Source organism: Platalea leucorodia (assembly GCF_965183815.1).
Source record: "Platalea leucorodia genome assembly, chromosome: 1".
Lineage (NCBI taxonomy): Eukaryota > Metazoa > Chordata > Aves > Pelecaniformes > Threskiornithidae > Platalea > Platalea leucorodia.
This window is the reverse complement of record NC_138823.1, coordinates 48473835-48488925: the sequence shown is the minus strand read 5'-3', so window position 1 is coordinate 48488925 and position 15091 is coordinate 48473835.

The window sequence follows — 15091 nt, the reverse complement described above, 5'->3', positions numbered from 1 at the left end:
GCTGCATAATTAGGGAAAGCAGAAAAAAAGCCTAAAATCTAGTGGTGGATAGTAGCATGCAAAGCACAAGTTAGGTTTCTGAACTGCCGTTGAGGGTATCTGCTGAAGTCTCCCCTAAGGGCCATCAGTTTCTCATTGCATGTTTGCCATCTATTACCTTGTGGGCCAGGACAGGTCCCCCTGAGCTGCTGCTGCAGATCTTGGCACCTTGGTGAATTGCTAAGAAATCTCTCACCAAAGCCAGTTATGTCCACAGGGCAGTGGTGTGTCGATCTCCTGGAGGGATGTCACAACTTCGGGTTATCAGCGTTTGTACCTTAAGCAATCAATACTTGCATATTAGCACAGGGGTTAAAGAGAGCAAGTAGCAAAAAAGCTGAGAACTGCAATTTTTTTGGTACCTCGATGTAAAAATTCCGTTACTTGGTGTGGGTCTAGGCTGGCAGGGATAGGGAAGCATTTGCATAGTATAGATTTTTCACTGGCTCCTAATTGGTCCTTTAATAATGTATGAGAAACAGCCAAAACTTACTTTAGAGATTCAGTCAAGTGGCTTTGCTAGCAAAGTTTATGGCCCTTAGACATCTGTAGGATCTGATTTACAAGTGCAGTTAGCTAAGTGATTTTAATTCTGTCTGTGAACTCACAGATACAAGCACAAAAATGCAGCTGGGGTGGGGTTGGGGGGTGGGTGTTCATGGGTGTTTGTGTGTCTGTGTTTCTGTTGGCTCCAGTACCAGAGCTCAGGTGGCCTGTGTAATGCCATGTAATGGCACCTTTCCTTAGCTCTGACAACACAAGAGAAAGCTCCCTCTTAATTCTGCAGCAGTTAAAATTACTTTTCTTTCCATGAAGTTCATGTAAATATTTATTTGTATGCAGTTTGAAACATTTTAAAGTGAATTCTATAGCCATACACTCCACATGTTTTGCCAGAGTAGAAGGAAGTGTTTTAGATGAGGTATTGGTACCGTGTTTATCTCAGCAAATCTGGTCATATGGTAATGCAAAGCCCGTGCACCTGCAGAGCTTTCTGGTTGCCTCCATCTCTCCTGGAGTTTTCCTGCAGCTGCAGTGTTATGTTTTCCACTGATATGTTTTGCCTTTGACTAGAAATGCTTTCAGTGTATTTGATTTTACTGATAAGGATGCAAAAGTTGGTTCAAAAACATAAACATAAAAAGTAGGAACTGTGGCTGTGCTCAACAGGGTGCATCTTGACAGATGGGACATTACATTAAGTGGAGGAGTACTTCCAAGCAAATCAAACTACTCACTTGCTTGGACCCCTTGGTTATTTATCTCTTAAACTTCATTTTTAAAGTACATGTATTTAGTTTTAAGCAAGCATACAGTTTTAAGTGGTCACCACCTTTTTCCTGCAGTTAGAGGGAGTGAATTTATTTCTGACTTTTTAATGGAGTATTTCTGTGGTTTTATGCAATGTGAAAATAAAGAACTCTACTGTATTTTTTTTTTTATTATTTTTCATTCAGTTTTAAGACAGCTACCCCGGTGAAAACACTGACTTTCCTACTGCGAATAAAAAGTTTAAAGATAGAATGAGGATTGTGATTTCCCAAACAGCCTGAAGTAATATCTGAAAGATACAGATGTAATAAAAGTTGGTGTCCTGCTCACTTACAGATTCTGAAAAAAATGTGAATTCTGCCTGCTGGTTAAGTGCACTGAATTCTGTAAGAACTTGATGCAATACAACAGCATCCCATCCACAGGTTTACTGAGCTTTGAGTCAAACTCTTCTAATCAGTTTATACTTCCAAACAACATGGCATAAAATATTGTCTCAGTTTTATAGTTGTTAAAACATATAGTTGTTAACATCCAGAAGAGGATGTAAGAGTCAGGACTGTGTCACAAATCCTGACTTCCATGTGTATTGTTTATATATAAACTTTTATCACAGATTTGCTAATGCTGTGAAGAGTCTATTTGAATAGATTCATTAAGAGTGAATCTCTTAGTCTTGTACCAAGACTTCAGATGCTATCAGCATGTGCTAATGCTGGCAGAACATCCATCAGATTAAATAAGTTACTTCTAATGGAGCTGTGTTTTATCAGTGATGGTGGCTGGTGGGAGGAATGTACAAACCCAAACTAATGGAAACCACCACTAGATAACCCTGAGACCAGGACTAGCCCTAGACACTTATCTTTGTGAGGGATGCCTCACTCTGACTTCAAAAGTAAAAACAAAGTCTGTAATTTTCTTATCTAAAAATAACAGAGCATGGTTATGCTGAAATACCAGTGTGACAGGGACTGTATCCATGCTGCTCTTCTCTGATTTGTTTTTCCTGTGGATCCTCACTAAGTATGTCGGACTCCATGAGCATGAACCAGCATGCCACAACAAGGACGCGGCTGTCCCCAGCAGGAGGGCGAGTGGAGCGCCTGTCCCAAGCACCCACAAGGAGGTATTTCCTGCATCGTGCCTTGGCATATACTTGGAGCCAGGCTAGACTTTGCAAGACAGGATGATGTCTTCCAGGCTCTGTTCTTTCCTAGGAATGTGACAATCGTCCACCATCAAAGGCTTAAAGCTTGTCAGGGTTATCAGCGGTAAATCAGTTTTAAAAAGTTAAATAAATTGGCTGCTCTCCCGAGGAGAATGATGGTAAGTGTTTATGGCCTTGAGGCATCCCAAAAATGCATCGCTCCCTCTGCTTGCACTGTGGTAGCAGAGCTACCGGCTCTGGCTGTCTCCTCTACTGGCCCCTTCTTGCTTCTGGTGGTCTTTGAGCTCCCCATGGGCCCAAAAGGCACTGACAACTGCCTGCCCTTCCTGCCCAGTGGGTAGGAAAGCTGCCCTCTGCCTGGCACCAGCACAGGCTTTTGAACACACTCCTCCAGGTGAACCAACCTGGGTGAAAATCAGGGCGGGGGGGGGCGGGGAATCGGCGTCAAAACTGCTTTTGCATGTGAAGCCGTGAGGCTGGGCTTAGCAGGGCCCCCAGGGGCTGAGAGTGCCAGTCAGGTGCAGTTTGTGAGCCCATCTTGAAGCACACAAGCTGGGAAGGTCAGCCCCTGGGTACCTGAGGTCCTGTAGGTGCTCAGTGCATCATGCAAAACCTGCCAGCGTACGCTGAGCTGCAGGGCAGGCAGGGACCTGTGTTTGTTGACATGACAAGAAAAATGGCGCCTGTTCACCTAGGCTTGTGTAGGCTTTGGCCCAGGGGCTGCAGCTTACAAGCGCGCATACCCCAGCCCTGGTCCACACCAACCTGGGCTGGAGCCCGATGGTGGGGCCGGCACAGCACCATGTGCCATGGCTGGGGGTGGTGGGGGTCAGAGCATGGCTATGGACGTGAGATTTTTGGCTTTTCCTTGAGCGATTTGAATCCACTGCTTTCCCAGCCTGGGGTGCTCTGTGTGGGAACAGGCACCACGACTCCTGCCCCACACCTGTAGCTGAAGCTGAAGCACATGCTCAGTTACAAAAGCTGCCGTGAATGGCAGAGTTTGTGCAGACTCAAGGCACAAGTGCATGGAACAGCAAGCCACTGAGGGTTACTGAATATGCAGAAATGGCTTCCAGCTCTGGAGAGAGTTGATAGCTGAGAGTTCTGGTGGGAAGACCCTCTTTCCTAGGCATCCCCTTGTGGAGACTGCTGATGATGGGACACTGGATGAGAAGGACTCTCGGCACAATCCAGGAGATGCTCGATGTCAAGGGAGAACAAGGCAGCAGTCACTTGAGGCAAATAGTAGATTAGGGAGGTGACTGGATGAGGACAAAAGGGGCATTTTGCTCTCCTTGCAGAGACAGCAATCACTGAATAAAAAACTAACGTGTGGCAGGGACCTGATTGCCAGATAAGCCATGCCCAGTACCCCAGACGTCCTGTGAGAGTCTCTGCCAAAAAACAACAGCACAAACATAGCCACACAAAGAAGTGACAGTCTCCAGCTCCCAGTTTCTCCGAGTGGCCTCGCCTCAGCAGCTGGCACTGCAGGTGGTTAAGTCTCCCCAGCACATCCTATTGCTCAGTACCTTGGCAGCTGAAAATCAAACTCAGGATGCGCTCCCTCCCAAGAAGGGGATAGATGGCATTACAGTCTATGCAGAACAGATGCTGAAAGCCACTCCCAAAATGAGCACATTATTTAACTTCAGATGCTGCCGCAGAGAGCATTGCCGTGTCTGCGGCTCTCTGCTGACTGCCTGCCACGAAGGACAACTCCCCGGGCCATAGCGAGTGCTGGAGGGTCTCGGGTTTTGCAGTCCAAGCATATGGACAAAATAAGCTGTACCAGTATTTAGTACCTAGTGGCCCATGCCATGCTCCTCACTGCACCACATCTTTATTTCCACAACTGGAAAAAACATGAAAGTAGGCAAAGCTGTGGATGTAATTTTGAGGCAGAGCAGGGCTGGGTACCTACTCCCCTATTGCAGAGGGGGAGGTTATCCTCATTTTTACAGCTCCCCGTTCATGGAGGCACTGAGGCTGTAATGAAAGGGGCCATGAGGGGAGGGGCCATAGCTGAAAATTGTATTTTTATTTAATACTAAACAAATTTTTTTAATTGCCAAATGCTGAGGGAAACTTCCATGGTTACCTTGTATTACCTGAGGAAGCCCAGGGAGAGAGGGATTCACACCATGCAGATGTTCCCTCTATTTACTTCATTATTTTCTTTTAATTACTGAAATATGCATACAAAGTGATACAACGGGTTTTAAAATTGCCCTGAAACTCATTTCCTTGAAATATATAACAGCAAGTGTCTTCAGCTGAAGGGTGGGAATGCCTCCAGAAGCTGCTGCGGATGCACTGGGGGAAAACCACGTGGCAAACAGTTTGTTCTGCAGGGCACTGGGGTGGGTGGGTTTATAGCCCTCCTGCCTCAGCTCCAAGCTGGTTTCTGACCTACAATTCAAATGTTTCATCAGAGTATTTCCCTTAGATCTGTTATCTCTAGCAAATAAAACTCAGACATGAGATATCACCTCCCAGTGATTAAGCAAGAAACTAGATTGATTCCCAGGCTAATGATTATCCAAGATCTTTGGAGTGTGGCTAAAGTTTAAGCCCTAGGGGAGCACAGGAGTTTGAGAGGACAGTGCTGGTACCAACTAACAGGTCTCCCTCAGGCCTGGAATTCAGCCTCCCGAAGCCCTCAACCACCCTTCTCCTGCCAAGGACGGGGTATCTGGGAGCAGCTGTGGAACGCAGGATGGCTGTAGACACTGAGCTGCTGGAGTAGCTCGGCGGCAGTGACATGGCACTGGGCAGCAGGAGGGCATGGGCTGCAGCAGTGCCCTGGGCTGGCTACTAGGGGCAGGGCTACGATAGGCTCCCTGGGCTGGTGCCTTCGTCTCCTTCTCCTGCCACCCACGTTGGCCAAACTAGTGCCTTCCTCGCTTCCCTTGATTTCTTCTCCTCATGAAAAACTCCTCTCTAATGTAAGGCAGATTTATTATTTTTTTTAATCTGCAAGCATTACCAATTACTCTTTTCATCCTTTCTTGAAAAGAAAACTAAAAGCAGAACTTCCAAGTAGAAGGAAATATGCACTTACAGCATCAGCTTTTAGATGGAGCCAAATCACATCTCCCAGATGATGCATTGCACCTGATGTAACTCACATCTGACAGCACAGCTACTGCTGGTAGGGAAAGACTTGTTCTGTGCGCAGGGGCACTCACCATTTTGCCATTTATCATCCTGTAATACACCTACCACTTTTGTCCTGTAGCCAGTAAGTTTGATTTTTGCAACAGCAGGAAAGACAAAGTCTCTCACACACCTTTTGAATCGGGATCCCAGAGAGGTACTGTCAAAATAATAGATCTATTAAAGAAAAGCTTCTTTGTCATCCATCCTGCCTTTATTTTGTTCCTGTAAGCAAGATGTGAGAGAGCTGAAATACAGATCCGTACAAGTACTTAATTTTCTATAGTTCTGGTAACTTGGAGAGGGGCTATTCCTCTTCCTTACACTCTCCCTCACTAGAATAAAATATTGTTCCCTAACACAAACAAACCAAACCATATCCATTCAGAGTTCTGTGTGAGGTTTTTCAGGCATCTCTTAAAACAAACAAGAAAATTAGACTAAGTGTCAGATGGGTAAAAGTGTGGTTGCCCCCTAAATGCCCGAAATACCTTTTTCCAGGTTAAATACCACCCTAATGGATGATGCTAGTGGAATTAGTTAGTAGTTGAGCTTATTGCCCTTTGGATAAATGACTGTCAGCTGTGGCAGCTACAGCAAGTAAACAGCTGGAGCAGATCTTGAGGACATGTCCTGAACAAGGGGTGGAGGATCATTCTCACACCCCTGTTCTTTGAATTAATGAGCATTTAAATATTTGATACCATGTGAAACAAGTCCAAGCAGAGTGACCTTACCGCATCCTTGAAGCTATTAGTTAGGATGCTCTTATCAAAGAAAGGGAAGATAGGATGGAACTGAACACAGGTCTTCTCTCGCATTAAAATTTCCTTTACAGCTTCAATAGAGACAACCAGCATTATAAACTCTGCTAAATTTTCTGGCTCACTCTGCTCATGTTAGTTCATAAAATTAGTTCAAAATACTCGAGACATTTGGAATCAAATTTTTTTAAAATATACAGTTAGAAAAAAAAATCTTAGCTGCCTTTAAATCGTCACTCCTTGCCATTGGGTTCTTCTCCTTTCAAATCCAAGAAAATTCCTGCAAACTGAAGAAGACATAAGTAGCTTGCACCTGTTGAGCATAACACACTATTAGGAGCTGGGAAAGCAATCACAGTAAAAATGGACTTGTAAATTAATCCAGGTCAGTATAGAAGCATAGTTAGCTGTTCAAGGACTAAGGAAGCCTTTTAAAGGAGATATTTAAGCAAACATTCTGCTAAAAAATCCTGAGCATTCAAGGCCCCCACTAACCACTTATAAGAGATATTTCAGTGTATAATTTACCAGAGATCTCACCATTTTATTGTGATCCCCTTCCTACAAATCCCACTGGCCATTTCTAGTGCAATCTGGCATCCCACTGTACTGGTTTTGGCTGGGATAGAGCTAATTTTCTTCATAGTAGTTCCTATGGTGCTACCTTTTGGATTCGTGACCAAAACAGCACTGATAACACAGGGATGCATTAGTTATTGCTGAAGAGTGCTCACACAGCGTCCAGGCCTTTTCTGCTTCTCACATTGCCCTGCCAGCGAGCAGGCTGGGGGTGGGCAAGAAGTTGGGAGGGGACACAGCCGAGACACTACACGCACAGACCAAAATCCAAAAGGAAGGGCAGAACATGGTGCCGTCCCAGAGTGTCTTTACTTATTTTTCAGATATCCTATTTGGGTTTTTCACTGAGAAGGAGTGTTCTGCCCTATGACAAAACAAAAGGAAGAATACTGTTGAAGCACATGAACGGAACAGAAACATTCTTGATGTGATCTGGTGTGAGAAACAAGAAAATAATTTGAGGTACAAAGCTCCAGAGCAGTGAGGTTCTGCTGTAAATACAATTTTTGGGCTCTTGAAAGCTGATTTATTGCATCAGCTGAAGTTTGGGATTAGCAGAAAAGGACAATAGAACACAATATGTGATGGTGTGGAAGGAGAGAAGCTGTTATTTTAAAAATTTTTTCTGGAAGAGAATGTGCTGAACGTACCGCTCAGCCTGAGCTTACAAAATTATCTGCTGTGTGTTAGAGAGAAATAACCTTTGAGGAATGTTTGCTGCACTGGAAGGAATTTGTACCACAAATAAATTAGCAGTAATTACCACCAGGGTTCATTTCAGAGAGCGCTCCCTTTGAAAAGCCCTGCCCCTCAGATAACCCCTCCTTGTTTCTCTCCCACATCTACCTTTTCCTGCTGTGCTCTATAGTCAGATTAAGGGATCAACAGGAATCGAAATATTCCACTGTGCCGCCTACTCCTCCAGCAGACTCGGAGCTTTTTTGTTCAGAGGAGTTGGAGTTTGACGATATCTGACCTGAGTGCATTAAGTTTGTTTGCAGAGCATTAGGAAAGAAACCCAGGCTTTCAAAGGGAAGGGAAATCTGCCTTCAGCATTTTTTTTTTTTTCTTTGTTTACCTTGGTGACCGAATGATTTTTAGTTTTTTATGGCTGGCTCTGTCTGCCACAACAGATAAGCTTCTGAATCACAGCGATAGAGGAATGACAGGCATTTTCCCTGGTGTGGCTGAAAAGACAATTGGTTTATTAACTTATTACCAACAGATGACCAGCTGCTGCCCTAGCGGCACCAAGGGTGTAACGCATTTCTTCAAGCAGAACCATTAAGTCTTCCCTTCTGTATAGGAAAGCACGACGCTCGCCTCCCTCCCTGCCTGCCTCCCGCCCCACCACCTCGGAAAAAAAAAGGTATTTCCCGGAGTAGGAGAAAAAAAAAAAAAGCCCAGGGGTGGGAGGTGGGGTGTGCGAGTGGCTGAGGCCACCAGGTGGCAGCCTGCGATCGCGCTTGTCCCCCGCCTCCCGCCGCGCAAAAACCGCGGGTGACGGGAAGGGATGCTGAGAGAGGCCGGGCCAAGCCGGGGCTACGGGGTGCTGAGAGAGGCTGGGCCAAGCCGGGGCTACGGGGTGCTGAGAGAGGCTCGGCCAAGCCGGGGCTACGGGATGCTGAGAGAGGCTCGGCCAAGCCGGGGCTACGGGGTGCTGAGAGAGGCTGAGCCAAGCCGGGGCTACGGGATGCTGAGAGAGGCTGGGCCAAGCCGGGGCTATGGGATGCTGAGAGAGGCTGAGCCAAGCCGGGGGCACAGGATGCTGAGAGGCTCGGCCAAGCCGGGGGTATGGGCCAGCTCACACAGCAGTACCCGAAAATGCCATGTTACAGAGGCCTCTGCGAGGGACGGGCAGCAGAACAGCTGGCAAAAACGCCTTTGCAGCCAGCGGCGCGATGAGACGGCCAGCGAGGCTTTTCCGGCATTGTTGCATCTGGAAGATTTTTGTGTTGGTTAGAAAGACATCTTTGCTGGCATGCAAATGTAACCAGTTGTGCTTAATAAAGCCCATGGGAATAAAGAACAAGGTCCTGGACTGCAACACAGCCTTTCTTTTCTAGTGTTTCCTTTCGTGTAGGTAACAAACCCTTTCCAAAGAATAATGATTTTTCCAGCTTTGTCATTGATCTCTTAAATAAGATGTTCTCTGGCAACATACGAACAGGACTTCCCTGTTCTCAAAGGACGAACCCCTTAGGAAGCGCTTATCGCATTTTTCTTGCAGAAGTTTTGACACATTTTGTAATGACACGAAAAACAATACTCAGCCTGATTAATAGAACTGCAGCTAACAAAAGGAGCCCTGGGGGAGCAGTAAGTTTCCTTATTGGCCTTATCACCAAGTAATGCCGGAACAAAGTCTCTAGCAGCACCTCTCCATCCCCCTTTCCTTCATTCTTCTCCCTCTCAGCTTTGCATGGTTTTAACCTGAGGCAGCTCTACCAGTATGCTGGGCTTATATAGGCGATGAGTCAAACTATAGGACAGGGGGAAAAAAGACATCCCAGCATCCCAGTTCACTGTGTGGTGGTTTCTGCATGACTGTTACCCTAAGTCAAAGGGAACAACCGATCGATGACACCTTTAGAAGAGAGACCTATTATGGATGTATTTCTTTTTAACAGCAAAAATTAAGAAGGGATTGAGAAAAAAAATTACACAAACCAGCACAGGTTGTCCCCTCCCTCAGAAAGCTAACAGTCTTGTTATATGCTTATGCAACACAGTAAGTTTTTCACCCCTTTTCTCTCTCCTTGCTTTGTGGGTTTTCCACAGAAAGTTGTTTTTCTTCTGTCGGTGCTTCTTTCTTTCATGGTCCATCCTTTCCATCCCACTATGCTGGAAGAATCATAAGAGGAGACTAGACTTGACGTAGGGTCAAGACTAGACCCTATTTGCCACGAAAGCACTATTATGTTTGCTTCATCAGGGTTCGCTTGGTAGTTTCCTCAGCATCTAGGCAAGGGCACCACGAGAGGCTCCAGCAATTCCTTTTCCTTCTGAGCAGACTTCAGCCTGGGATGAGAGGCAAGTGTAATTCCAATGGGAGCTGCTATGTTAATCACAGCAGTCATATAGGGAAATGTATGTAATTACAAGGTCAGGGACAAAGGTCACGGCCTCAAGCTGCACCAGGGGAAGTTTAGGTTGGATATTAGGAAAAACTTCTTCACTGAAAGGGTAGTCAGGCATTGGAACAGGCTGCCCAGGGAAGCGGTTGAGTCTCCATCCCTGGAGGTATTTAAAAGATGGGTAGACATGGTGCCTGAGGACATGGTTTAGTGGTGGACTTGGCAGTGATAAGTTAACGGTTGGACTCGATGATCTTAAGGGTCTTTTCCAACCTTAATAATTCTACGATTCTAGGATTCTAAATTAGTCACCCTGTCATAAATGGATAGTCTGACAAATAACAAGGCTGCCATAGTCCTAGTAATTTAGTTTTCACAGGTGCAAGGAATTTAGTTTTTGATAACTCTGGTCAAAGATGGAGTTTTGACCACAGGTGACTAATTATGAAAACAGTAGGATGTCTGTAGGAGTGAAAAGAGAATGCTTTCTTGTTTTAAATGGTATTTTTCTTCCTTCCAGAATAACTTCAGAGAAAGGGCCCTGCCTGGTCTTAGCCAAAACCTTTCTTTTTCCAAAAGCAGACTGCTTATGGGGGCAGCAATCAAAAGCAGAGGCTGTGTGTGTCACTGCTCAGAAGGACACGCTGGTCCCTCTGCCTGCTCACTTCTCTGCTTTCCGCTGTCTCCACATGGCAAGTTCTCCGAGGCCCTTACAGGAGTGGTCCCTGGGCATTGCTGTGATGAGGGCAATGATACCCATTCAGGCTGAAATCCCAAAAAACTGCATATCAGAGATGAAGATCTAAATGGACTCAGATGGGAAGGAAAGAAAGGGAGCGACCTCCTGTCCTCATCCAGGGTGCTGTGCCAAAACAAAAGAGCTGCAAGGGCAGCAAACACCTCCTGCAGTTTGCTGCTAAGGATGAAGAGAAATCAAAACTGATTCTCTTCTTTGAGTCTGAAGGAGACCCATAACATACATGGGAAAAATCTGTTCTGGGGTAGGAACTGCAAAGTGAATATTTGCCTTGTGTTTGACCAGCTGAATTAGCACATCCCAGCAAGAGGAGTTCCATTTTTGGACCTACTGCTCTAGTCACTAGCTACCCTAGTGTGTCCGCTGAGCTAAACCCAATCTTAGCAAACATGGTGTTCTGTTTGAAAATAGCACAGTTACCTCCAAAGAGAAATTACATGCAAAGCTAAGTCAGAGCAGTGTGACAGAAGAATTACACAAGCTCTTCAGAAAAAAGGACAGTAAGTATTCATTCCTTTTAAAATTTGAAAAAAAAAAAAAAAAACCACAATGCCTCCTTTGCAAGGGGCTCTATAAAGGAGGATGTCCATCAAATATAAGGCCTTGAGTAGGCACATGGGCAGCACATGTTTAATGTCAACTACAGTTTAAAACAAGAGACTGCCCCAGAAAATATTATTTCAGCCTTGTTTTTTCTTGATTTACTGCTTCCCTGGGAGACTCAAGCATAAAAAACCATTGAAAATACCAGTCCCCTGGAAAGCAGGTATATTGAACTGCCCACAGAATTGCTTTTCCATACATTGCTACTTTCTGTTTCTGTGTTTTATTTGTGTGACAGTCTGTGTCCATCACATCCTGAAAGTGTATCCTTTTGTTTATCTCTCTCCTTTCACACATCCTTCCCTTCTGTTGTTTTTGCAGCTCTTGTTTCTCACCATCCCTCCGTGCCAATCCTACCTTTTACTTCCATTTTAGCCAGGCAATTCTTCTCCTCCCCTTCCCTGCTCTTATTAAATGCTCAGCTCGCCTTCTTTCCTCCCACTCAGTCCCAGGGACGGGTCCCCACGCAGCTCTGCCCTTCTTTCTGTCTCCTCTTCCTCGCATGGTTCTCCTTGGTGCAGCTTTTCTACTTAAAATAATCTAAACTGCTTTCCTACATGAGGAGGCCTTTGCTCCTGAAGCTTCGTGCTGTGCACAACCACCCCCTCCTCCCAGCTGACAAGTTACATCTCCTTCCCAGACTCCCTTTCTGTCTGCATCCCGACACCGGCCAGCCGTGCTATTGCCTGATTTTTCCATGCCCTTTTCACTGGTTCCCTCTCAAACCCCAGTCTGAGCAATTTCTGCCAGAGGTTCACCCTTAACATTTAATAATTACCTTGGCCGCTCAGGTTCGTTTCTTCCTCCACTTTCTGCTGCTTGGCCAGTTTTCCTTGGGAGGGTGGAACTGTGTTGGCTGGGAAAAGAGAAAAAGAAACGGGGAATTTCTCGATGAAGGAAGCAAATGGGCGACTTCTGAAAGATCTGAACACTCTAAACCATTTTATACACTCTTTCCTGCTTTCTCCCAAAATAAACCCTTCAGAAGGACTGAGGTAGGACTTTAGTTTCTGAGCCCCCCCTAAGAGCAGAGGCCCTGGGGGTACCCTCGTAGGCAGAGCCACCCTGGGGCGCCGAGGCTGAGTGTGGAAAGGAAGGGCCAGTTGTTCAGGATCCTGACCAGCCCCTGTGGATAACAGATCTATGGAGGGGTAAGGGTGGGGTACAGCAGCTAAAAATCAGTTCTGAAATGAGTAACTGAAATGGATAATTACACAAGAGCACTAAAGAGAGGTTTCTGTTGATCTATGATCTGATAATCTTCTTTCATTGCCACTTAGCAACAGAATTGCAAACTGAGGACGGAAAGCCAGAGCGACTTAAAATTCCTCTCCTTGCTGAGCAGAGAGGAGAAAAGGTTCCTCTCTGGGCCCGCACAACAGGTTTTCCAGGTACTGGCTATATTGTGCCTTTCAGCACTACTATGCAGACACCTGAATTTCAGGTTGCCCAAAGTCCAGCTCAGCTGGGCAAATAAAATTGTTTATAAGAATTAGCAAACTTTACTCACAGAAACACAGGATTAATCCAAACAGATACATCCATGGACTGCATTAAGATCATACGTCATAAGCAGCAGGAATGTGGAAGAAGGGACCGGTGGCCCAAAACTGCTGCATTGGAAATTACTCTTAACTGGTGGATAAAAACAACAGTCATCACACCTTTTTGGGGATCCATAACGTCACAGAGATGCTCAGAGAGTGGTGCAGGAGGGTGTTATCCTACTGCAACGATCCCTACCCAGAGCCACTGGCCTTCACCGCCCTATCTTGGAGAGACACTCTGCACCCGACAGAGTGCCAACCTACCTCAGCCCTCTCCTAGGTTCAGCTATTTTCATGAACATCACAAAAAGTGTTAGATTTAGGTGACTACCACCATGCTCTTTACATTTCAGTCTCTTTTCCCCATCTCCTTCTTACCTTTTTTTCCTTCTTCTTCTTCTTACCTTTTTTTCCTTCTTCTTACCTTTTTTTCCTCTCCTGTGTTTTTTAACTAAAGAGTCTGGAGCAGCCAGACAAGCTGCCATCTTTTGCAATGTTGCTATGAATCTGGGGGCAGAGAGGCAGTTAAAAGACATCCTATAAGCTGCTTGACAGCCAGGTTCAGCCACATCTCAGAGCAGCTGGTAAGACTGCATGTCCTGCTTGCCATTCAGCAGATTTTTCCCCATAGTCCAGCTCAGATGCCTTTTTCTTTGCATGTGTCATGATCCTCAGAGACAAGACTCCAGCAATGACATCTTCCTCCCACCTTGAGCAATTTGTTCCCCGTACTGCGGAAGGGATGGGTTCCCATCCCAGCAGTGCTGCCCAGCAGCAGAGGAGAGAGGGGAGGTATTCCAGCAAAAGGGCAACAGACCCAAGGGTGCTGTTAAAATGAAAGTTTAATTTAATATTTACATTAAGGATTAACTTTGCTTTGCTGGGTTTGTTTATCTTCAGCCAAGGACATGACTTTTTTTGATTTTTACAGTGCTGTTGTTTGGCTCTGAAACTGAGCATCCAAGACCTGCCTATGCCAGACCCATGAATTTTGTTTAACAGAGTCACTTTGTACCACGACATGACCCTGCTCCAGGTTGCTGGAGCCATTTATTCCCAGGCCAAACCAACCGTGGTGGCATGGGTCTGGCCAAGGGGGCTCCAGAGCTTCCCGACCGCTGGGTGCCCTGCCACGGGCCACGGGGCAGGGTCCCCTTGGGAAGGAGCTGACAAGCAGGCAAACGGGAAGGGCAGAACAGGGCACTTTGCTACCTCTTCTCTACTTTTTTGGGTGGTTGGGTGAAAGGAACAGCCGGAGGATTTCTGGCTTTCAAAAGAGCCCAGGGGGTGGTTTCTCAAAGCAATTACACCTGTGTTGGTAGATGTTACTAGAGTACTTATGGACCTCTGCAGGAAATAAACCCACCATCCCCAAGCCAGCTGTCTGTGTACAGCATGCAGTTGCGCATGCCGCTTCAGGCGGGGGGCAGGGGGAGAAGTCTCATAAGCCATGTATAGCTCAGTGCTTTCACGCAGTGAGTTTTTCCCAACTTCTGCATGCCAACCCTGGGTTTAAAAAAAAAAAAAAAAGACAAATTGCTCAACAGAAAGGAGTGTGACTAGCAATTACACACTTTTCCTGCTATTTACAGCCTTCCTCACATAATGGTACAAAGAAGGAGCAAAATTAGTATGTGTTCCTCTTTTTATGTGACTTTTTGTACTTTGCGGAAGAACTTCAATAGACTCATCAAGCTGATACTAATAAAAGATCTACAATTCTGTCTATAGTCAAATATTCCCCAGATAATAGTCGTGGGCTGGAGTTATTTGTTGGTTTTGCCCATCTTAGGCTATGTTCCTTTCATCATTTTTCAAAGACTAAAGCACCTACTTGCCAAGTATCATCTGTAAAGAAAAAGCTAAAATTTACTTTTTCTCTGTCACCAGCAGCCCGACAGTAACGATGTCAAGCTCCTGGGAAATCATCAGTACAAAGTAGTAGTCAATAGTGTAGACAAGTCTAATACTGAGGACAGAGGGAATCTTTTAAATTGCATGAAGGAAGGCAGAATAAAGAAAATCATACAGAGTACATAAGTCTTTTGTCCTCTGTTGGGGGAGAATGCTAATTAGCAAGGGTGGATAAGGATTTCGATCTGACATTTCAAAACATTTTG